General features: G+C 50.4%; 1 protein-coding gene across 6 annotated transcripts in view; it reads right to left on the bottom strand.

The window, feature by feature from the left end:
- TSPAN18 (tetraspanin 18) overlaps positions 1-21,309 on the bottom strand; it is a 159,548-nt gene extending 138,239 nt beyond the window's left edge. For all 6 annotated transcript variants that reach the window (XM_064144254.1, XM_064144262.1, XM_064144238.1 and 3 more), the window contains exon 1: positions 21,138-21,309. The gene's annotated coding sequence lies outside the window, so the exon portion shown is untranslated. The remainder of the gene's footprint in view (positions 1-21,137) is intronic.
- Positions 21,310-23,059: the final 1,750 nt, after the last annotated feature.

The raw sequence follows: 23,059 nt of genomic DNA, 5'->3' as shown, positions 1-23,059 counted from the left end.
CGCTGAGCCAAACCTTTAGCCACCATGACCATTCAACCATGTCCCAAAGTGCCATGGCCATAGGTTTCTTGAACACCTCCAGGGACAGGGACTCCACCACCTCCCTGGGCAGCTTGTTCCCATGCCTGACTACTCTTGCAGCATCTGCTTATTTCCACTGCATTGATCCCAAAGTCACCAAGCAAGGTGAGGTGTCTGCTTTCTCCTGCCTGAGACACCCCCGGGTGCTTCCTTCAGAAAGCCTTTTGCTTTGGAGCTGTGATAAAGGCACAAACTGCAAACACCAACCTTCCCAGGCACAAACATACAGCTGCTGGGTGTGAAATCAGCTCCAAAGCACAGCTTTGTTCCTGGAATTGTAATAGGCTTGAAAAAAAAAAAAAGAGCCTTGAACCTGGTGAAAGCTCAAGGCCCTCAGCTTGTGTGGAATCAGGGTTGGGGTTTGCACTCTGCTGGCTCTGCAGAGATGCTGCATGGCAGCCAAAATCTGGGGCTAGGGGGTGACGATGCTCAGCATTTTGGTCCTGTACTGTGAGCTGCCACGCACAGAACTCAGGATCTTGGGGGAGGGTGGAGGTGTGTGTGAAATAGTTGCAGTATCAAAAATGATGTCCCTGTAGTTGTTTCTTAATTAAAGGGCAGATGCTTTACACAGCTCCTCTTGAACTTCAGGTCTCTGCTTTTCTCCATCTTGGCAACTTCTTGGAGCTTTCTATTAAGGTATTAAGGGCAGGGAAACCAGTTGGTTGCCTCAAGCTGAGGAGGAAATGCTAGACTTGGAGGATTATCTCAGTGCAGTGAATTTTAAAGGCTTTTTGCCATACATGTGTGGAAAGCTGTCAAAATGCTAATGCTTCTGCCTTTTTTTTCCTCTTTTTTAACCCTTTCAACTCATGGGAATCTTGGAAGGTTCTGGGCCCCTCAATTCAAGAGAGATGTTGAGGTACTGGAATGTGTCCAGAGAAGGGTGACAAAGCTGGTGAGGGGCCTGGAACACAGCCCTGTGAGGAGAGGCAGCCTGCAGAAGAGGAGGCTCAGGGCTGACCTCATTGCTGCCTACAACTCCCTGAAGGGAGGCTGTAGCCAGGTGGGGTTGGGCTCTGCTGCCAGGCAGCCAGCAATAGAATGAGGGGGGACAGTCTCAAGTTGTGCCAGGTTTAGGCAGGATATTAGGAAGAAGTTCTTCACAGAGAGAGTGATTGGAATGGGCTGCCCAGGGAGGTGGTGGAGGCACCATCCCTGGAGATGTTCAAGAAAAGCCTGGCTGAGGCACTTAGTGCTATGGTCTGGTTGATTGGCTAGGGCTGGGTGCTAGGTTGGACTGGATGATCTCTTCCAACCTGGTTGATTCTATGATGGAAAGTAAGAATGATGTTATTCCTGTGCAAAAGGACAGTCCAGACAGAAATGATGATCAATGTAGCTTTTCATCTGCTAGGCACAACTTGAAGGTTCTTCTCTCCCTCTACTCTGCCCCGGTGAGATCACATCTGGAATATTGTGTCAAATTTTGGGCTTCTCAGTTCAGGAGAAACAAGGACCTGCTGGAAAGAGTCCCGTGGAGAGCCAGGAGGATGACTGGGGGACTTGAGCATCTCCCCTGTGATGAGAGACTGAGAGCCCTGGGGCTGTTTAGTCTGGAGAAGAAAAGGCTGAGAGGAGATCTGAGCAATGTGTACAAATATCTGAGGGGTGGGTGTCAAGTGGAGTGGGCCAATCTCTTTTTACTGGTCTGCAGTAATAAGACAAGCAGCAACAGCTACAAACTGGAATAGAGAAGGTTGCACTTCAACGTGAGAAGAAACTTCTTTACAGTGAGGGTGCCAGAGCCCTGGAGCAGGCTGCCCAGAGAGGTTGTGGAGTCTCCATCTCTGGAAACTTTCAAAACCCACCTGGATGTATTCCTGTGTGAACTACCCTGGGTGATCCTGCTTTGGCAGGGGGGTTGGACTGGATGATCTCTGGAGGTGCCTTCCAACCCCTAAGGTTCTGTGATTGTGTGACTACAAATCACAAAGTGCTTTGGGTTGGAAGTGACCTTTAGTGGCCATCTAGATCAGCTCCTCCCAGTGAAAAGGAAGAATAATGAACCCATCACTTGGCCAGATCAATTCTGTGTGCTCAGGTAAGCCCATCTGCAAGTGTAGTGTAGGTCAGGTGCTCTCTGCAACCAACACCCCACAGAAAAGGCTAGCACAGGGTCAGTGAAGTTGGAGCCAGGTTGCTGCAGCTGGATGACTCCTACAGCCCCTTTGGAGGGAATCATAGCATGGTCTGGGTTGGAAAGGACCTCCAAAGACCATCCAGTCCAACTCCCTCTACAGTCAGCCAGGACATCCACCACTTGATCAGGTTGCCCAGAGTCTTGTGGAGCCTCACTTTCAATATATCCAGAGATGAGGCCTCAACCACCTGCAGTGACAACAAAAGGCACCAAAGCTGGTGAGGGGTCTGCAGCACAAATCTAGACCATGTCCAGTTTGTTCACCCTGATGCTGTTTTCCTCATCCACCAGCTGATCTCTGATTTATGCCTGGGAGTACACACTCCAATCAAAAGGTACCAGCAGTGAGAATCCTCTTTTCAACACATTTACACTTAGTGGAAGGGTGAGAAAATTACCTTCTCATCCGTTTCAACAGCAGCATCTGTTTCACCACCTCCTGGCTAAACAATGGTCTATCTGGACAAATCCTTGCCTCATTAGGCAGAGCTCAGCATAAGGGGAAAAGCTCAGGGACAGCAGAACAGGAAAAGGGAAGGAAGTGACAAATCCTGGCCTTGCAGAGCCACCCACAAAGCTGCAGGACAGTCAGATGCAGGCACTCTTTACATTTAATCCTATTCCCGTTTTCTCCCACTCTATAACTGCTGCACTTCACAACTTATCAAAGAGGACAGCTGAGGATTGCAGCTCCACGTTTAAGGACAGCCTACAGGTGTAACCTTGCAGGGTGCCAAAGGAAACGGATCCATCACATGGCTTCTGCTGGGCTCCTTCAGCCCCAGCTTAGACTGCAACATGGAAGCCCACTGGGACACAGAGGGGATTTTGCAAGATTTCAGGGAACAGCTGGGGGCAGGATGTGGGTTGTGGCAAGCCCTTCACAGCACCATCCTAGCACAGACTGTCCTCATTTTAGCAGGACCAACATGCAGGGCAGCTCAACCATCCAAGTTCTCAGCTTACTGCAACTGCTTTCACAGAATTAATCAGGTTGGGAAAGACCTTTGAGACCATCTAGCCTAAACTATTACCTAACACCATCTAATTAACTAAACCATGTCACTAAGTGTCCCACCCTACAACTACCTGAGGGGAGGTTGCAGCCAGGTGGGATTGGTCTCCTCTCCCAGGCAACCAGCAACAGAACAAGGGGACACAGTCTCAAGTTGTGCTGGGGAGGTCTAGGCTGGATGTTAGGAGGAAGTTGTTGGCAGAGAGAGTGATTGGCATTGGAATGGGCTGCCCAGGGAGGTGGTGGAGTCACCATCCCTGGGGCTGTTCAAGAAGACTTCATGAGGCATGTGGTGCCGTGGTCCAGTTGACTGGATAGGGATGGGGGATAGGTTGGACTGGATGATCTTGGAGGTCTCTTCCAACCTGGTTGATTCCATGATTCTCTGAAACACCTTCGAGTCCAACCTAGCACCCAGCCCTAGCCAGTCAACTAGACCATGGCACTAAGTGCCTCATCCAGTCTTTTCTTGAACACCTCCAGGGACGGTGACCCCACCACCCCCCCAGGCAGCCCATTCCAATGCCAATCACTAGTGCTGTGAAGAATTTCTTCCTAACATCCAGCCTAAACCTGCCCTAGCACAGCTTGAGGCTGTGTCCTCTTGTTCTGTCACTGGTTGCCTGGCAGTAGAGACCAACCCTCACCTGGCTACAACCTCCCTTCAGGTAGTTGTAGACAGCAATGACCCTGGGCCTCCTCTTCTCCAGGCTGAACAACCTCAACTCACTCAGCTGCTCCTCACAGGGCTGTGCTCCAGCTCCCTCACCAGCCTTCTCTGGACATGTTCAAGCATCTCAACATCTTGCTTAAATTGAGAGGCCCAACCTGGTATTTTTCCCCTTCTCCCTCTCCAATTCAGGAGGAGGAAAGAATGTGGCCTTGGATTATGTGTTCTTGTTTGTCTCTATGATTTAAACACACTTAACAAATGTGCAGCATATGGACATGAAATGGATGCAGAAAGAATCTGGTCACTCACCAGAGAGAAGACACAAACCAACCTCTGTGGGCAAACAGCCTAGCCCTGAAGTAGGTCTCCTATAATTCCCAAATCCAGCCACCACTAACAGCACAGCCTAAGCCTCTGGAGCAGAGCAGCAGATTACCCTCATCCTCCCGGGGACCTTAGAAATCAGCCTCGTAAGTGTTTCTTTTGATGACTGCAACCAGAAGAAGCAAGAAGCTGCAATCTGCTGCATTTCAATCGAAGACAGAAGGACTTAGACTTGATTAATTAAAACATTTCTTTTTCTTACATCAATTTCTTGTGCAAAGATGTGAGGAGATTATTGCCATCTGATATTTGACAAAGTATTTCCTTGTTAGCGTCAAAACCCTGCCATAAAAGCAAGTTTTAGGGCGATTTTTCTTTCAGTGACTCCACAGTTAGGGTCTGGACCTCAGCAGACACACTGGAGTTCATCCTGCATTCACAGAATCACAGAATACATCTGGATGGAAGAGACCTCCAAGATCACCCAGTCCAACCCTCAACCCAGCACTGAAGAGTCAGCACTAAGCCATGTCCTCCCTAAGCTCTGGGTCCAGAGGCTGCTTGCACACCCCCAGGGGTGGCAACTCCAACACTGCTCTGGGCAGACCATTCCAATGCCTGAGAACCCTTCCAGTGATGAAATATTTCCTCCTCCCCTGGAGCAGCCTGAAACCATTTCTTCTGCTCCTGTTGCTTGACACCAAGGAGCAGAGGCTGCCCCCTCCTCACACCAACCTCCCTTCAGGGAGCTGTAGAGAGCAATGAGGCCTCCCTCAGCCTCTTCTTCCCCAGGCTGAACACCCCCAGCTCCCTCAGATGCTCCTCATAGGCCAGGCACTCCAGGCCCTTCTCCAGCCTCAGTGTCCTTCTCTGGACACTCTCCAGCCCCTCAATGTCCCTCTTGTGGTGAGGGGCCCAGAGCTGAACACAGCATTCAAGATGTGGCCTCACCAGTGCTGAGCACAGGTGACACTTTGACACTACATAACCCTTTCAGAGCTGACTGGTGTGATTTCTTCTGAGCTGCACCCATCAGAGCTGTATGAAGCCCCTGGTTCTGCTCAGACCTTCTGCTGTCTCATGCTCCTGCCTTCTACTTGAACTTGTAGGAGAAGGAGGGGTGATACCAGAAAGGCAAGCTCAGATTCCCCATCTACCACAAGAAGAACAAAAAGCCTTCTTTAAAGAGGTTAGCAGGGACCATCTGAGGATGCAGTTGGCTTCTTGGAGACTGGAAGCTCCCATTATTTAAACCTCAAACACACAGCAAGGCCCTGGAATGTTTTGTCTTGCAGAGGAGAATTTTGTCTTTGCCTGTGCAAGGGTGAAGCTCCAATCCCCAGGTATTTCCCACCCCCTCTTCTTAAAAGCATGAAGCAGAAACAAAATACAGAGTAAAGGCACAAATGGAGTGTGCACCTTAAGTTTGCAATCCCACCTTCTACAACAAAGTCCCTGGAAGGTTGTCTTGGCAGCCAAGCAGGATTTGGGTTGCTGAGCTGCCCTGGAATAACCAGATCCAGGGGCTTTGATGTAACAAAGAGTACCTGCAGAGCACAAAAGCACACAGCTAGCTTACCTGAGCTCCCCTCCTGCTTTCCTCATTCACAGAACCAGAGGAAAAGACCCTTGAGATCATCAGGTCCAACCATTAATCCTACCTTACCGACTTCAACACTAAACCATATTGCTAAGCACCACATCCCAACAACCTTCAAACACTTCCAGGGATGGTGACTCGAGCACCTCCCTAGGCAGCTTGTTCCAGTGCTTGACCACTCTTCTAGAGGAAAAAGAAATCTTCTTATTTCCTCACTCTTCAAGAAGAATTAAGACAGGATAAATCATAGACTTCTAGGGGTTGGAAGGGACCTCCAGAGATAATTGGTTCCAACTCCCCTACCAAAGCAGGATCATCCTGGGCAGGTCACACAGAAATGCATCCATTTTGGCTTTGGAAGTCTCCAGAGGAGACTCCACAACTTCCCTGGGCAGTCTGTTCCAGTGCTCCAGCATCCTCACTGTAAAGAAATGTCTCCTTGAGGAGGAACCTTCTGAGTTCCAGCTTGTACCCATTGTTCCTTGTCCTATCACTGAGAACCACCAGAAAGAGCCTGGCACCTTCATCTTGACAGCTACCCCTCAGATATTGAAAGACATTGATCAGATCCCCCCTCAACTTTCTCTTCTCCAGGCTAAACAGCCTCATGTCTATCAGTGTTTCTTGATAGAAGAGATGTTCCAGTCCCTTAGTCATCCTTGTAGCTCTTCATTGGAGTCTCTCCAGTAAACCTCTGTCTCTCTTGAACTGGAGAGCCCCAGACTGGAGGCAGGTGTGGTCTCATCAGGGCAGAGTAAAAGGAGAGGAGACCTTCCCTACACCTGCTGGAGACACTTTTTGCTCACGCACCCCAGGATACCACTGGCCCTCTTGACCACAAGAGCACATTGCTGGCCCATCAATAACTTAACTGTCCACCAGGACTCCAAGGTCTCTCTCTTTGGAGCTGCTTTTCAGCAGAATCACTTCCCTCTCCATAAAATGGGGAGAAGAAATGGGAAGGAGGTGGTGTATTACTGACCCCATGTGTTCCCTTGCCTTTGCTGAGCTCACTGCATTTAACCCAGCGGGAGGAAAGTGTTTCATCCTGTTCCAACAAGCTCCTCTCTTGCCCTAAGCATTATTTTTCCTACCCTGCCCAACAACAATGGCCCAGGCACAAACATATCAGCAGCACTCAGCTCTATTTTCCTTGGCTACTGAAGGTGCTTTTCTAATAATACTCCTTGGAGAAAGCAGAGGTTTAGGAGCTGTGTGGCCTCCTAAAGCCTTGCCCCTGCCAAAAGACACCGGCAGTGCTTCAGGGCCAGCCCCTCTCCTCCTGTGACTGACATGCCAATTGTTTTCCCAAGGTCTCCAAAAATTCCTCACTCCACCAAAAGCACATGCAGGAAAACACAAACCTGCAGAACCAGCAGGGACAGGCAGCAAGGCCACGGGGGGAGGCACGAGGACACCTGGATAGGAACTTTTTCTCATCCCAGCACTTCTTTTTTGGGAAGCTTATAATATTGAATTCTTTTACATCGGGATGAAGGCCTGGAATTTGCCTTGGAATTCCTCATGCAGAACTCCCATGTGCTCTAGAACAGCAGTCCTGTGGTTTGGACATTCATCTCTACCACGAATAGGTTGCAGAGGGAGGTAGGTGGTGGAGCCACCATGCCTGAAGGTGTTCAAGAAATGTGTGGCCATGGCACTGGCACTTCAGGGACGTGGTTTAATGGCCACGGTTGTGTCGGGTTGACAGTTGGACTCGATGATCTTAGAAGTCCTTTCCAACCCAAACAATTCAATGATTCATGTAGGAAACCTGCTTTGAGGACTCTGCTTTGGAAGTGTGACAGAAGAGGTGATAAAACCCAAACCACTTGGCTCCTGACCAGCATCTCTGTTTTGACTAAGAAACTCTATCCCAAACACAAGAAATTCACCCAAGGAGGAGTGAGTGGAGCCCAGCCCCTCCCCATGAACCAACACTGGTTTCAATAAATCAGCACCTTCTGCAGGCAGATTGTTTCCTTCCAAAATTGCCAGCCAGTCCCAGCCTCAAGTAGCAACCACTGTGGTTTCTGCTGAAGACATAAGCCTGGAAGCAATACACTCAAGAGAGGTTCTGCTCAGGAACAGCTTGCCTCCCTTAAGTAGGGCCAAGCCAACACTGTGTAGAAGAAACAAGTAAGATCACCTGAAGCTTGCCCTGACATCTCATGGAATGGCTTAGGTTGGAAGGGACCTTAGAGGTCATCTACTCCAACCACTCTGCCATGGGCAGAGATGCTTCTCAACTAGACCTGGTTGCTCAAGGCCTCATTCAGCCTGGCCTTGAACACCTCCAGGGAACCAAAAGCTCTCTGGGCAACCTGTTCCAGAGTCTCACCACCTTCATACTGAAGACTTCTTCCTATGATCCAGTCCAAACCTATTCACTCTCAGCTTCAAAGCATTCCCCCTTGTCCTGTCTCTACACATCCTTACAAAAAGTCCATCTCCAGTAAGCTCCCTTCAGGCAATGGAAGGCAGCTCTAAGGTCATCCCAGAGTCTTCTCATCTCCAGGCTACACAGCCACAGCTCCCTCAGCCTATCCTCACAGCAAAGGTACTCCAGCCCTTGGATGAGAGCCACTGGGATGATCAGAGGGCTGGAGCACCTCTCCTATGAGGACAGACTGAAGGAGTTGAGGCTGTTCAGTCTGGAGAAGAGGAGGCTCCCAGGTGACCTTCTTGTGGCCTTCCAGGATCTGAAGGGGCCTCCAAAAAAGCTGGGGAGGGACTTTTCAGGCTGTCAGGGAGTGCCAGGACTGGGGGGAATGGAGCAAAGCTGGAGATGGGTAGGTTCAGGCTGGACGTGAGGAGGAAGTTGTTGAGCATGAGAGTGGTGAGAGGCTGGAATGGGTTGCCCAGGGAGGTGGTTGAGGCCCCACGGCTGGAGGTGTTTAAGGCCAGGCTGCTCTAGGGTAGGGTGTCCCTGCCCATGGCAGGGGGGTTGGAACAAGATGATCCTTGTGGTCCTGTCCAACTCTGACTGATACTATGATTCTGTGATCATCCTTGTGGCCCTCCTCTGGACTAACTGCAGCAGCTCTGTGCCCTTCTTATGATGGAGACACCAGAACTGGAGGCAGGATTGGAGGTGAGATCTTACCAGAGCAGAGCCAAGGGGCAGAAACCCCTCTCTTGCCCTGCTGCCCACACTCCTCTGGCTACAGGCCAGCACACAGCTGCCTTCTGGGCTGCACGAGAGAACTGCTGGCTCCTGGGGAGTTTCTCATCAACTAACACCCCCAAGTCTCTTTCTTCAAGTCTACTCTCAACCTAGGATGATCAAACTTAGAAACCTCTGGATTCTCCTGAACCAGTAGCTGGTCCTGTTAAACAAAAGAGAGGAGGGGTGGTAAGGAAACCTCATGGACTTTTCTTTAGAATCATAGAATCAGCCAGGTTGGAAGAGACCTCCAAGATCATCCACTACAACCTAGCACCCAGCCCTAGCCAGTCACCTAGACCATGGCACTAAGTGCCCCAGCCAGGCTTGGCTTCAACACCTCCGGGGATGGTGACTCCACCACCTCCCTGGGCAGCCCATTCCAATGCCAATCACTCTCACTGACAATAACTTCCTCCTAACATCCAGCCTAGACCTCCCACGGCACAACTTGAGACTGTGTCTCCTTGTTCTGTTGCTGGTTGCCTGGGAGAAGAGACCAACCCCACCTGGCTACAGCCTCCCTTCAGGGAGTTGTAGACAGCAATGAGGTCACCCCTGAGCCTCCTCTTCTGCAGGCTGCACACCCCCAGCTCCCTCAGCCTCTCCTCATAGGGTTTGTGTTCCAGGCCTCTCACCAGCTTTGTCGCCCTTCTCTGGACACCTTCCATTTCTCAGCCAGAGTGATTTCAATTGCTGATATCCAGATGAGTATGTGCATGTATGACAAAAGCTTTGGAGCCTGTCCTTGACATGATGTGGACAACTTTGGACGTTGGGGCACCATTTTCTTCTGGAGCCCTAAGGAGAGAGAAAGAAACCTATCTGCAGAGGGAGCGAGAAGAAAACACACAGCAACATCACAGATGTACCTCACAGCTTGCCCTGCTGATTTAAAAGACACTTCCAATGAATTGGCTTGCAATAACCTCCAAAAGATCAGCCTTCTTAAACGATGTTCTGCAGGAAGAATGTTTCTCCCCCTTTCAACACAGGATTTTCCATGCACCAGAGGATTATCCTCTCTAGGTCAGCGACACTCGGTGGAAGCCAGTGTAAGACAGGCTAGTTAGCTAAAAAGCTCTGCTCTCACACTGAGGAAAAAAACCCCACACCACATTTGTTCCTTTCTTGCTAAGGATATTTCCACTGAAACAAGATCTTTGTGCCTTTGAGAAGCTCTACCCTTCCTCTGCCACATGCCCACCTGGAGCTATAATGCTACACTTGTCACCAGCCCGGCCGCTGCTGCTGAAGTTGTTACGGCTACTATCTGCAGATTACAGCAACTTCTAATAAGGGATAAACACAGCAGGAACAGGTGAGTCTGAGCAGCAAAGAACCTGATGGTTCAAAGAGCCTTGCTATTAATATTTATTATTTTTAAAGCATTCAGTGCGTGCCACAGGAGATAAAAGAATGAACTGATAGCAAGAGCCAAGGAACCAAGACAAGGCAAGGGGGAGAGTGTAGAGAATGAGCATCTGGGGAGGAGGAGAAGCAAAGGAGGAGCAGGAACAATAAAGGGAGAAACCACACCTTTTATCAACAAGATGTTGCTAATAGTAAGAAGGATGAAGAGAATTAAAGAATTGCTCTGCATCTAATCAGAACTGTTCCCACAGAGGACCTTCTGAGCATAATTCCAAAGCATTGGCACATCTTTAATGCTTTGATCACGAGAAGCAAGTGTGTAGAGGAAGGGGATTTGGAGGGGAGGGAGGGAGTGTGACTAGCAAAACAACGAAAGGAAAAGCAACTGCATCACCCTGTGGGCTGAGGGCAAAATCCAGCCCTAGGCAGATGCTTTGCAAAGCTCTGAGTAAATCCAGTTAGACCTTGTGTAAAACGGTTAGAACAAGTCAGGATTGCCACTCAGGTCCTCCTTCATAGGCATATTCATAGAATTACAGATTCGTTTGGGTTGGAAAAGCCCTCTAAGATCATCGAGTCCAACAATCAACCCAACACCACCACAGCCATCAAACTATGCCTCAAAGTGCCACATCCAGACATTTCTTGAACACCTCCAGGGATGGCAGCTCCACCACCTTCCTGGGCAGCCTGTTTCAATGCCTGGCCATTCTTGCAGCAAAGTCTTCACTTTGGAGCAACTCTGCTACTAAGACAGGTTGAGGGAGCTAGGATTCTTCAGCCTGGAGAAGAGAAGGTTCTGGGGAGACCTAATAGCAGCCTTCCAGTATCTAAAAAGGGCTACAAGAAGGATGGAGAGAGACTGTTTACAAAGCAATAGGAGAAGGAGCAATGTCTTCAAATCAGAGAGGAGCAGATTTAGGTTAGATGTTAGGAACAAAGTCTCTGCTATGAGAGTGGTGGAACACTGCAACATGTTGCCCAGGGAGGTGGTTGAGGCCCCATCGCTGGAGATACTCAAGGTGAGGCTTCAAAGGGCTGTGGGTAATCTGCTCTAATGAAGGATGTCCCTGCTGACTTCAGGGGGGTTGGACTGGATGGCCTTTGGAGGTCCCTTCCAGCCCGGCCCATTCTATGATTCTACTATCCAACCTAACTCCTCTTCTTTGCCCCAGGATTCCCCATGGGTCCTTCTCTTCCCTAAAAGTGATGCTTACACCCTTTTTAAAGTTTCACACTTCCAAACCACAAGCCATGATGCTTCACAGCTCCAACACGCTGGGCTGAGATGAGCTAACAAGAACGTTCATCATCCCCCACATGCTGAGGGAGCTGTCTTCATTTTCACAGCTGCTGAAACAGATGCTTGGGAAAGCAGCGAGACTTTCCCGCAGCCAAAGAGGCTCCACAGCAGTCCCATGTTAGTGATGCTGGCACTTGCACCTCTCAGCTCAATCTGAGCAGCCAAACCAGTGACAGGGCCAGGGGAAGGGAGTCCAAACACCCTCTCTCCCAATGCCCTCTGCTCCCCAAGGCTGGGGCAGAGCTTTGAAGCTGTGCCTGAAGAGCGTCACGTTACAGAATAACGACGAGAAATCTGCTACCAGCTGAAGCCTGAAGCTACCACCAGCAGCATTAAAAAAAGACAATGAATGCTTCAAAACTGCTCTCATCCAAAGCCCTCTCCGCTGCAGTATCCAAACATCAATGCACAAAATGCAAAGCAGAAACCTTCTGCTCCTTTTAGCACAGTGAGGAAGGGGGAAAAAATAAACCAAAACACCAAAAACAAAGCCTCAAACAAAAACAGCAACCAAAAACCCCCAAATCCCACAGGACCAAAATACAAATCCCTCTTAATTCAGTCAGCCTCTAGGAAGTTCTGTTCTTTCTTAACCTCATCAGGCTCTTGCTCCCAGCTGATGGTTCCCTGAACATTTAAATGAGGAGAGTCAGTTTTCAATTGGCAAAGCATCACTGCAAGCTGAAATCCTTTTCAGTTTGGAAGGCTTCTTTTCAAGGCTGTGAACCCAGGGAGTCACTCATCACATCATCAACATATTACATCATCAGTCTCCAGGCTGACAAAGCAAAACCTCATAGGTCAAAGGGATCTATTAGTACTACAGAGGTGTGTCAGTGCTTCCAGCATCGTGCCTCAAGCATATCCAGAGCTACCTCCCAGCTTTTGCTGTATCTTATTTTGATAAGATCCAGCTTGGTGTGACTGTAGAAGGTCCCAGTGCTTCAGCTACATGCCTAGCAGAAGGAAAAGATTTGTGGATCAACACAAAATAAGCCTCTCATTCTAAGCAGCTCTGAGAATCCCCTTTGACATTACAGAATCATTGAATTGTTCCAATTGGAAAGCCCTCTAAGATCATCCAGTCCAACCTTCAACCTAACACCATCATGGCCATCAAAACAGGTCCCAAAGTGCCATGTCCATGTGTTTCTTGAACATCTCTAGGGATGGCTACTCCACCACCTCCCTAGGCACCCTGCTCCCATGCCCAGCCATGGAATCATAGAATCAACCAGGTTGGAAGAGACCTCCAAGATCATCCAGTCCAACCTAGCACCCAGCCCAGCCAGTCAGCCAGACCATGGCACTAAGTGCCTCATCCAGGCTTTGCTTGAACACCTCCAGGGATGGCAACTCCACCATCTCCCTGGGCAGCCCATTCCAATGGCAAATCACTCTATCAAGAACTTCCTCCTAACATCCAGCCTATACTTCCTCCAGCACCTCAACATCTCTCTTGAATTGAGGGGCCCAGAACTGGACACAATACTCAAGGTGTGGCCTGACCAGTGCTGAGTACAGGGGAAGAATAACCTCCCTCGTCCTGCTGGCCACACTGTTCCTGATTCAGGCCAGGATGCCATTGGCTCTCTTGGCTACCTGGGGACACTGCTGGCTCATCTTCAGCTACTATCTACCAGTACCCTCAGGTCCCTTTCCTCCGGGCTGCTCTCCAGCCACTCTGTCCCCAGCCTGTAGCTCTGCTTGGGGTTGTTGTGGCCAAAGTGCAGAACCCTGCACTTGGCCTTGTTAAATCTCATTCCACTGGCCTCTGCCCACCCATCCAGACTGTATAGGTCCCTCTGCTGGGCTCTCCTACCTTCCAACAGATCAACACCTGCTCCTAGCTTGGTGTCATCTACAAACTTACAAACCACTCTAAGAGGAGTGAAGCACAATCAGCAGAGTCAAATTACATCAGATTCAAAGTCCATTCCCCTAAGAACATCCTGAGACATTCATAGAATCACAGAATTAACTAGGTTGGAAAGGATCTTCAAGATCATCGAGTTCAGCCTATCACCTAATGCCTTCTAATTAACTAACCCATGGCACTAAGTGCCTCATCCAGTCTCCTTTCAAACACCTCCAGGGGCAGCAACTCCACCACCTCCCTGGGTTATGCACTCAGTTACATGTCACCTATGTCCAGCACTGTGCACCCACTACATGATTACTTTTTTTTTAAGGCTCACCAATTATGACATGAAGACTGACACGAAAAAGCTTTCTGTTTCCAGATGATGACAGCGACAAGCACACTAACAACAGGGACTCCCATTCCAAAATCCGCTGCACTCCCACACCATTATCTCACTTAACCCTGGCAGCAGGTTTTGAGAAGCCCACCTGAATGGTACCCACAGCTCCCAGAGACTTCCATGAGAAACAGCCTCACAGAGGGTCTAAGGAACCACTGCTCCAGCTCTCTCTGGACAAGAAGATCCGGTTCCCTGCACTCCCCAAGGAAATGAGCTGTGCTCTCAAGTGAGCCAAGAACAAACTTTGCCTCTGCATTCCCAGCAGAGCATGTTCCAGCTCAGTGCCCCGTGAGGTTCGTGTCTCGAGAAGAGGGCAAAGTGCCAGTCAGCTATTTAGACCATCTTCCTTCCCGGAGAAGTGTAGACACCATCATTTAGGGTGATCTTCGCTCCTCTGAAAAACTCTCTGCTCACAGCCTGAGCCTTTCCTAAGGAGTAAATATAGTGACTGTTTCCATAATAACGTTAAAAATACCCCAACAGATGAAACAGGGCCATAAATACGTATGTCTAGCAACATGACCAAAATCACCCTTCTCCAAACTGGGCACTGAGCCATGTAAAAGAAGCTGCTGGCATTACAATTTCAGTGCTGAGCCTTTGGAGGAGCACAGAGCTGCTGAAACAGTTGCTGCTGTAACTGTCGCTGCTGTGATCGTGCACAATGTATCCCAGCCAAGCTGTAGCCAGGGCCTCCAAGCTCCCCAAGCCCCTTGCCAGGCTGTGCCACCAACCCATAGTCAACAAGTCACCATATGGTCTCACACCCCATTCCCCTCCTCTGTCTTGTTTGGCTTTGCAGGCATCTGAGATGGCACAAAGTGCATCTAAAGCTGTTTGCTAGGCAAGTGAGCAGGCTGCAAGAATCTAAGAGCCTAATCATCACCTCTGCTACACCACATCACTCTTCCCAACAGCAGCTTGGTTCAGTTCTACCTCCCCAGGATCAACAGCCACTGTGAACTTTTGGTCTTGACACTAACACCACAGGCATCGAGAGTAAAGAGCTTCTGGAAGATTAACTGAAGCAGATGATCCCAGGAAAATCCCTCTCTGACATGGCTACATTCCCATGAAAGGAGGAAGGCAGGAGGGAATGAGCAGAGAGAAGCTAAACACCATCACCAACAGCTCAGCTGAGCAAACTCAGACCTAAGCCCCAACTCACAAAATCATGCAGCCTCTTTCATCACCACACAACCAAGTCATACCAAGCACATGAGTGAGATTCAGTTTCAGCAGCTTGTTCCATCAGAAGGATCCTCTGTTTCTTCCTGAAGTGAAAAACTGGTGTAAAAACTTCATCATAAACCTCATTCAGGTTCAAGAGCTGACTCTCCAACAGAGTATTTCTCAAGGAGTGGGAAATCTCCGTCTCAGATCAGGTTTTATACAGCAAAAGGAACATCTTGCTGGCCAAAACCAAAAAAAGGTGTAGAGGACTCAGAGGTTTACTTAGGCATTGTTGGAACCCCTGCTGGAGGGCCTACAAAGGCAGAAGAGGTCCTGTGCACGAACAAGGCTCATGCTGGAAAGCTGTGATATTCAAAGCCTCACTTCAGTTCTTTTAACTGAACTTAGAGAGGGTAAACCAACACCACATGAATGCTCTTCATTGGCATATAACATCCACTGCCTGCTAGCCCACCACACACACAGCCTTCATGGGAGACATGTGGTCATCCAAAGCTTCCTGTACCAAAACACCTGCAGAGGCACTTTGGAGCCAGAACAATCACGCCCATACAACTCCTCCAGGGTACTGAGCCTCTGTGCTTCTGACTCCGAGGAAGCACAAGGGGGAAGAGCACAGCTCCACTGCCCTGGATGAGCACAGGCTGCTGCTTATCAGCTCTGGGAAAATGGCAAGCCTTCAAGCCCAAGAACAGAAGGTGGCAGAGGTGCAGAAGCAAATCCCATTTGGGCTCAAACACAGGCACTGTTTGCTCTTCAAAGCTTATCTGTGTGAAAATAAATAAAAACATGCTGGCAAACTGGTTTAGCAGCTGGTGAGGCTCACAAAGAAAGATCAGTGCCTTCCTCCAGCCACCTCTTCCAGGCTCAGACAATTTACACACTGAATTAGCCCAGACAGATCTCTACCAATGCAGATAAGCAGCAAAGCAGCTGCTCAGTGCTCCAAGGCAAGAGGTTGAGTGGGTGGAAGGAAGAACAAAACAAACAAACAGAAAGTCCCACCAACTATTTGCTGGGCACTGAATTCACCCAAAGCCTCTGGAATTGCAGGATGGGATAGTTCAGTCACCACGTGGGAAACTCCAGGCTGCAAGAGCAGTGAACAGCAAACAGGAGCTGTTGGTGCAGAGGAAGGAATGGGCACAAGAGGAATGCTGAGCCACGCAGTCGTGAGCAGTAGCAGGCCCAAGAGCAACGAGGCTGTCATATCAAACACAGGCGAGATAGCAGCGACCAGCAGCAAGCAGAGCTCAAGACATCTGGAACATATCCTCATATGAAATATAATTAAGGTCCAGCAGCTTTGCCAGTGCTGAGGAGTGGTGGGAAGGGAGGGAAGAGACAGCACAAAATATCTCAGGAAGTTTTTAGATGGAATAAGCATCGTGAGAAAGAATGAAGCTGTCTGGACTGGTTCTTCTGTACAAGGTTTTTCTCCCCTCACTTGCTGCCTCTGGTTAAGATTAACAATCACTTGCAAGGAAAAAGAATAAAACAAAAATAAAGAGAACTAAGAAATAGCTGAAGGAGGAATGAGACATTTCAGATCCCAAACAGCTCATTCTTGTGCATCCTGGAGGAGATACACACAGGCTTTGCCTTTTGGTGCAAACACTTTCCTTGGGTTTGAGCCACTACTTTAAAGTGAAAACTAAAGATTGCCACTTCCCAAAGCCAGTTCATAGAATCATAGAATCAACCAGGTTGGAAGAGACCTCCAAGATTATCCAGTCCAACCTAGCACCCAGCCCTAGCCAGTCAACTAAAGCATGGCACTAAGTGCCTCATCCAGTCTTGCAGCAACATCCCCGTGCAAGGGCTCCTTCAGCAGCCTCACAGCAATACGGATGCCAGGAGGAGCACAGATACTCATCTGGTTTAATTACAGCTCCCAAACAGACCTCAGACCTGCTACCACCTCGTGCAATGACTCATGTTCAGGATGTCAGAGGGCTATGCACTACCTCACTGAACTCTCAGAACACATCTTGGACCACCATCTGCATATTTAGATGCCTTAAGCCTCAGTTTTGTAGCATCTGAACTTCTTTTTCAAAGTCCTCCCTTCATTTGAGAGCCACAGCCCCATAAATCCAGCAGCTTCTGTTCCTGGAGCAGTTGTGTCTGTTTTCCTGCAGCCTGGTGAGAACAGACAGGGCTCCAGATAATTAAATAAAAACACAGGAACTGCATTATTTATTTTAAAGGAAAACGTGTTTTCTAGGAAGAAAGTCCTTTATTTGGGCAAATCTGTAAGCTGTTTATCAGCTTAAATTCATTATCTGCCCATATGGTCTTAGCACTGTGGCTTAAAAAGGGAAAGAGACCTAAAAACACAACATGAGCATGCACTAGCTGATGAAATGTCAGCTGCCCTTCTGCCAGAAACCAGGATTTTCACGTTGACGTCAAATTAGGCTCCTTGCCACAAGCAAAAGGCTACCATAAGGCTAGTCACAATATTTTAATCACGGCAGGATCTTGCAGCAGGGAGTGAGAAAGGCAGGAAAAACCATTCACAAAAAAAACCAAAAATCCCAAACACTCCGAGCCACTTAATTCACTTTTTGCCTCCTCTGCCTCACTCGGGGATGTGGGGTGGGAAGAAAGCAGCCTGGAAAAGGAAAAAGGCCAGAGAATGAGATGTGAGAGCCAACAGCCACACATCAAAGCATGAGATGGCTCCGCTTCAACTGCCTACAGTGCTCAACCTGGGATAGATTAAGGCGAGATAAAAGGTGCTAGGAGGGAAAAATCCTACCCCTAGAGCAGTGCAGGCCTTGAATCTCAGTGCTTGGCACTACTGCTGAGAGAACACCAAGATCCCAGCCAGCTCTGCCAGTGCACGGGATGGGGCTGGTTTAAAAAAGCTCCAACAGTTGCCCACCACCAGACCAGCTCCACTCAGAGAGGTGGCTGGGAGCCTGTCCCACTCGCTGTGGAGTGGCTGCAGCCCAGCAGGAGCTGGGTTTATTGATTCAGTGAGTCACAGCTAGCCACAGGTCACTCAACCAAAGGTTTAGCATAGGACATTAAACCTGGCAGTCTGAGCTGTCAACTTGGTTATTCTGCAGGAGAGGGAGACAAATAGAAGCCACACTGACAGATGTATCTCAAGTTTTACAGACTGCAGTCTTGTGGACAGCAGTCTGCATGGTGGGGGGAGGGGCTGGAAGGCACCTCTGGAGATCATCCAGTCCAATCTCCCTACTAAAGCAGGGGCACCCACAGCAGGCTGCCCAGGATCACAATGGCCAGGTGGGGTTGGAATCTCTCCAGACAAGGAGACTCCATAACCTCTCTGAGCAGCCTGCCCTAGGGCTCCAGCACCCTCACAACAATGAAGTTTTTCCTCATGTTCAGATAGAACCTCCTGGCTTCCAGTTTGTGCCCACTACCCCTTGTGCTGTCACTGGGCACTGCTGAAAAGAAGCTGGCTCCATTCTCTTGTCCCTCACCTTTTATCTCTTGCTGAGCATTGCTCAGATCCCCTCTCAGGCTGCTCTTCTCCAGTCTCAGCAGCCCTAGGGTTCTCAGCCTTTCCTCTTCACAGACATGCCCCAGTTCCTTAGCATCTTTGCAGGCTCCACTGGACTCTCTCCAGTAGTTCCCTATCTCTCCTGAATGGGGGAGCCCAGCACTGAACCCAGGACTCTGACTGTGACCTCACTAGGGGAGAGCACAAGAGGAGAAAAACCTCCCTTGACCTGCTGGTCACACTTTTCCTCATGCACCCTAGGAGACTATTTGCCTTCTTGGCCACGAGCACATCTGGTTACAGACTCAGCTTCTGCCTTTTAAACCAGACCTGCAACGCTGCGTGCATGAAAATTATTCGAATTAAACAACACACAGGCAACTTGGCAAAGGACTTGAGGACAGCTCAGCATTTTCATAGGCACACAACCATTCCTGTTTCCCTCTTGCCCAGCCCCACCCTGAGAAGCATAATACATGTTAGAGCAGCCAAAAAATGAGATCACGCCAGGATACAGTCATGTGTGGCCATCAGCTGGGGCAAGGATGTGAACACTCAGACCCCACTCCGGTGAAAAACGCATTCAGCCTCCTCCACCTTTCCACTGCAGGGAAATGAAGTTGCTGGGATCTGAGCTAAGTTTTGAGTGAGCCTGGAAAAGGAAGGTTGCTGTTTTTCCCAGGATGTTCTCACACCTCAAGGGCAATAAAGGGATTCACCTACTACTGGCAAAGGAAATCTGAAGTTTTTGCCCCATTGCATTGTATTCCCCCGAACTCTGCCTCCCCTCACAGCCCTGCTACACTCCTGGGCTGTGGATTAATTAACCCACCCGATCACCTGCACCTCTCATCACTCTAACCACACACAGCTGGGATAATCCAAGAAATATGTGGCAGAGGTCTGCTTTGCAGAAAAGGTGGGAGAAGCAGTGGAAACTTCATCTTGATTTTGCTGGCAGCCTACAGCATCTCAGAGAAGTTAAAGCTCTTCCTTTCCTCTTCTCACCCCACTACGCTTAAATTCAGGTATTTTAGCCTATGCCAACAAAAGCTGTACTTCGGCCACCACAAACAGAGGAACACGAAGTGTCTTCCAGGGAGGATCAGACCTCTGAGCCATTTTAACATACTACCCAAATACTTCAGCGAAAGCAGAGGATAAAGCAGTGCATCTGTACACGAAGTTTCCCATTGAACTGTAAAGACTCAGTGCCACCAAATGATGAAAAAAAACTAAAGTTCTCCTTATTTTCCTCCTTCCCCGTTTCTCCCAGTGACCTCTCCATCGTTTCGTCCCTGAGACGGAGCAACTGCAGCTCTTTCCGAACACGCTAAGCACCGAACCAAGCCTTTTACTGGTAGAGTACTAACACACCGCGCTGAATTAAGGCAACTCTTTAATAACTCCACGCACTTTTCCCCCACTGGTGAGGATCCAGGACGAGCCTGCGCTGACAATTTGTCTACACCCAGCCAGGCACGGAGCCATCTCCAGCACGCTGCTGCCCAAGCAGCTTGGGTAGCCACTGGCTATTCAGTAAAATACGTGCCTGGAGTCTATTAATTGTGCTCAAATTCTCTCTTAATTACAGAAATCCAGCAATCAGGCCGAGCTTTTGAATTACGGAGAAAAGAGCTAGAGCAAAAAAAAAAAAAAAAACCCAACAAAATAAGCAGCGATGTGCATCATCCAACCACACAGAAACCCACCCGAGTACAGCGCATCCGAAAACGCTGCCGGCTCGTTCCCCGCAGCCTGCAAATGACTAAAGTTACGGCAGAAGTTCACGCAGGCAGCTGAACACCTTATAAACCCACACGGCCCCGGGTGGGGTGACAGACACACATCTCCCCAGCGTCCTGTTGAAGCGCTGAATCCTTTAGAGAACGCGAGAAGCTGACCCAGGGCAGCGGAGTCACACTCCGAGAGCAGCAAAGTGGGAAGGAGAACGCTCCTATGCTACCCGCCTGGACCCAAGGCAGGCACTCGGTTAACTCTTCCACCTCTTTCACCCAGACTTTAGGGGAGGGTGGCACATGCCAAACAAGCTTCAAAGGCAAGGCAGAGCGCTCCGGGCACAGCCGCCCCTCTGCTCTCTTGCAGTCAGAGGGCTCCCGGAGTGGCACAAGTGGGACAGGAAAGCACAGATACACCGAGAGAAAGACGAGGGGGTGCAAGAGAACCTGGGTACACTGAGAGCAGGCTCCGAGACGCGCTCCAGGGCACCGACCACGAGAGTCTGCCGGGGCCCCCGTGCTACCGGTGGGGCCAGCCAAGCAGGCTGGGGCTGCCAGGCAGCTTCTTCGCCGGCTCCCAGTGCGGGCGGGCTGACGGCGAAAGTTGCACCCCGAGGAGTCTCCCTGCTCCAGCATCCACCCATCCAGCCCCGGAGAACCCACGGCGGCAGCGCCGGACTGCGAGCCTTCCCCCGTGGGTGCCCTCCAGCCGGTCCCCCATGGGCAAGGCTGGCCGAGACCGAACAGCCGGGCGGCGAGAGGCGAACCGCGACCCGTTACCTGCGGGCGGCTGAGGCGGAGGCTCCGCTGGCGGCTCCCCGAGGCCGGGCGGCGAGACTGGGCGGGCAGGCGGGCGGACGACTCCCGGCAGGGCTGGGCTCCCACTGCCGTGCCCGGCAGCGGCGGAGCGCCGGAGCCGCCCGCGCAAGCGGCTCCTCCTCCCGGCCGTGCCCCCGCCCCCGCGGCGCCCGGCCCCGGCCCTCCGCCCAAAACTTCCACCCGCGGGGGGCTCGGCCCGGCTGGCCCCCGCCGCTCGGTCGAGCGGCAGCCCGGAGAGCCCCGCAGGCAGAGTAGGGGTGATGCTCGGCCCGCCGAGCTCACAGTAGGCACCGGAGGATGGAGAACTCTGTGTGACCGGCCCCGTACCAGTAACACCTTTCTGGTGCATGAGACCAGGAAGGGCAGAGGTCACTTCTCGACCAGTAACTTAGTGAGAGCTGCCCCTCACACACATCATCAGCACCTGTAACACCCTCCAGGTGCGTGCTGCAGTTGGAATGAAAGGCACGAGGGAGAGGTCATTTGTCGACCAGCAACTTAGTGAGAGCTGCCCCTCACACACATCACCACCACCTGTAACACCCTCCAGGTGTGCGCTGGAGTTCGAATGAAAGGCACGAGGAAGGGGAGAGGTCATTTGTCGACCAGAAGCTTAGTGAGAACTGCCCCCAGAATCCCCAGTAAGACCCTTCTGGTGGATCCTAGGGCTCAAATGAGACCAGAAAGGTGAGAGGTCACTTGTTGACCAATATCTTAGTGAGAGCAGCCTAAACCTGTCCAAGAAGCTTCAAGCAATGACACTGTGGCTTGGAAAGCCTTTCTAAAACACATAGCATGTACAGTGAAGAGCCTGGGTGTGTGATATGGGAAGAGCTGCCCCTCCTGAGCCCGAGTTCCTGGAATATCCTCCTCTTCTCAAGCAGTGGTGCTCTGTGTGTGTGTGCCAGTAACTTCTGAGCCAGCAAAACTATCCCAGCTGAGGCTGACAACTGCACAATTCACAGAGAACTGTGTAGAGGATGTCATTTCTTCTCACAGGACCCCAGCATGGTGTGGGCTGGAAGGCACCTCTGGAGATCACCCAGTCCAACCCCTCTGCTAAAGCAGAGGCGCCTACAGCAGCTTACCCAGGGTGACAATGGCCAGGTAGGGTTGGAATCTCTCCAGACAAGGATACTCCGCAGCCTCTCTGGGCAGCCTGCTCCAGGGCTCTAGCTCCTTCACATTAAAGAAATCTCTCCTCATGTTCAGATGGAACCTTCTCGGTCCCAGTTTGTGCCCACTGACCCTTATGCTGCCACCAGGCTCCACTGGAAAGAGTCTGGCTCCATCCTCTTGCCCCCCATCCTTTAGCTGTTGCTGAGCATTGCTCAGATCCCCTTTCAGGCTGCTCTTCTCCAGGCTCAGCAGCCCCAGGGCTCTCAGCCTTTCCTCCTCACAGAGATCCTCCAGGCTCCTCAGCATCTTTGTAGCCTCCATTGGACTCTCCCGTAGTTCCCTGTCTCTCTTGAACTGGTCCCAGTATTCCAGATATGGCCTCACTAGGGCAGGGTAGATGGGGAGAAGAGTCTCCCTCAACCTGCTGGTCACACCTGTCTTCATGCACTCCAGGAGGTCAATTGCATTCTTGTCCACAAGAGCACAGACAGCTTTATGGGCAGCTGGCCCACCAGCACTCCCAGGCCCTTCTTTGCAATGCTGCTTTCCATCAGGTCAACCCTTCACCTGTGCTGGTGCAGGAGGTGATTACTCCTTGATTGCAGGACTCTACTCATGCTCTTGTTGAACTTTCTGAGGTTGTGAACTCCACGAGTCCTTCTACTTATAAGAATTCCTGTTTATCTCCAGATGCTCTACAAGATGTGAGATAAGGATTTGGGTCCTCAAAACTCGTGAGAAGAACAAGAGAGAGCAGGAACGTC

This window comes from Pogoniulus pusillus, chromosome 1 (genome assembly GCF_015220805.1).
Source record: "Pogoniulus pusillus isolate bPogPus1 chromosome 1, bPogPus1.pri, whole genome shotgun sequence".
Taxonomy (NCBI): Eukaryota; Metazoa; Chordata; class Aves; order Piciformes; family Lybiidae; genus Pogoniulus; species Pogoniulus pusillus.
Note: the sequence above shows the minus strand (reverse complement) of the source record. Positions and strands in the feature narration are given on the sequence as shown.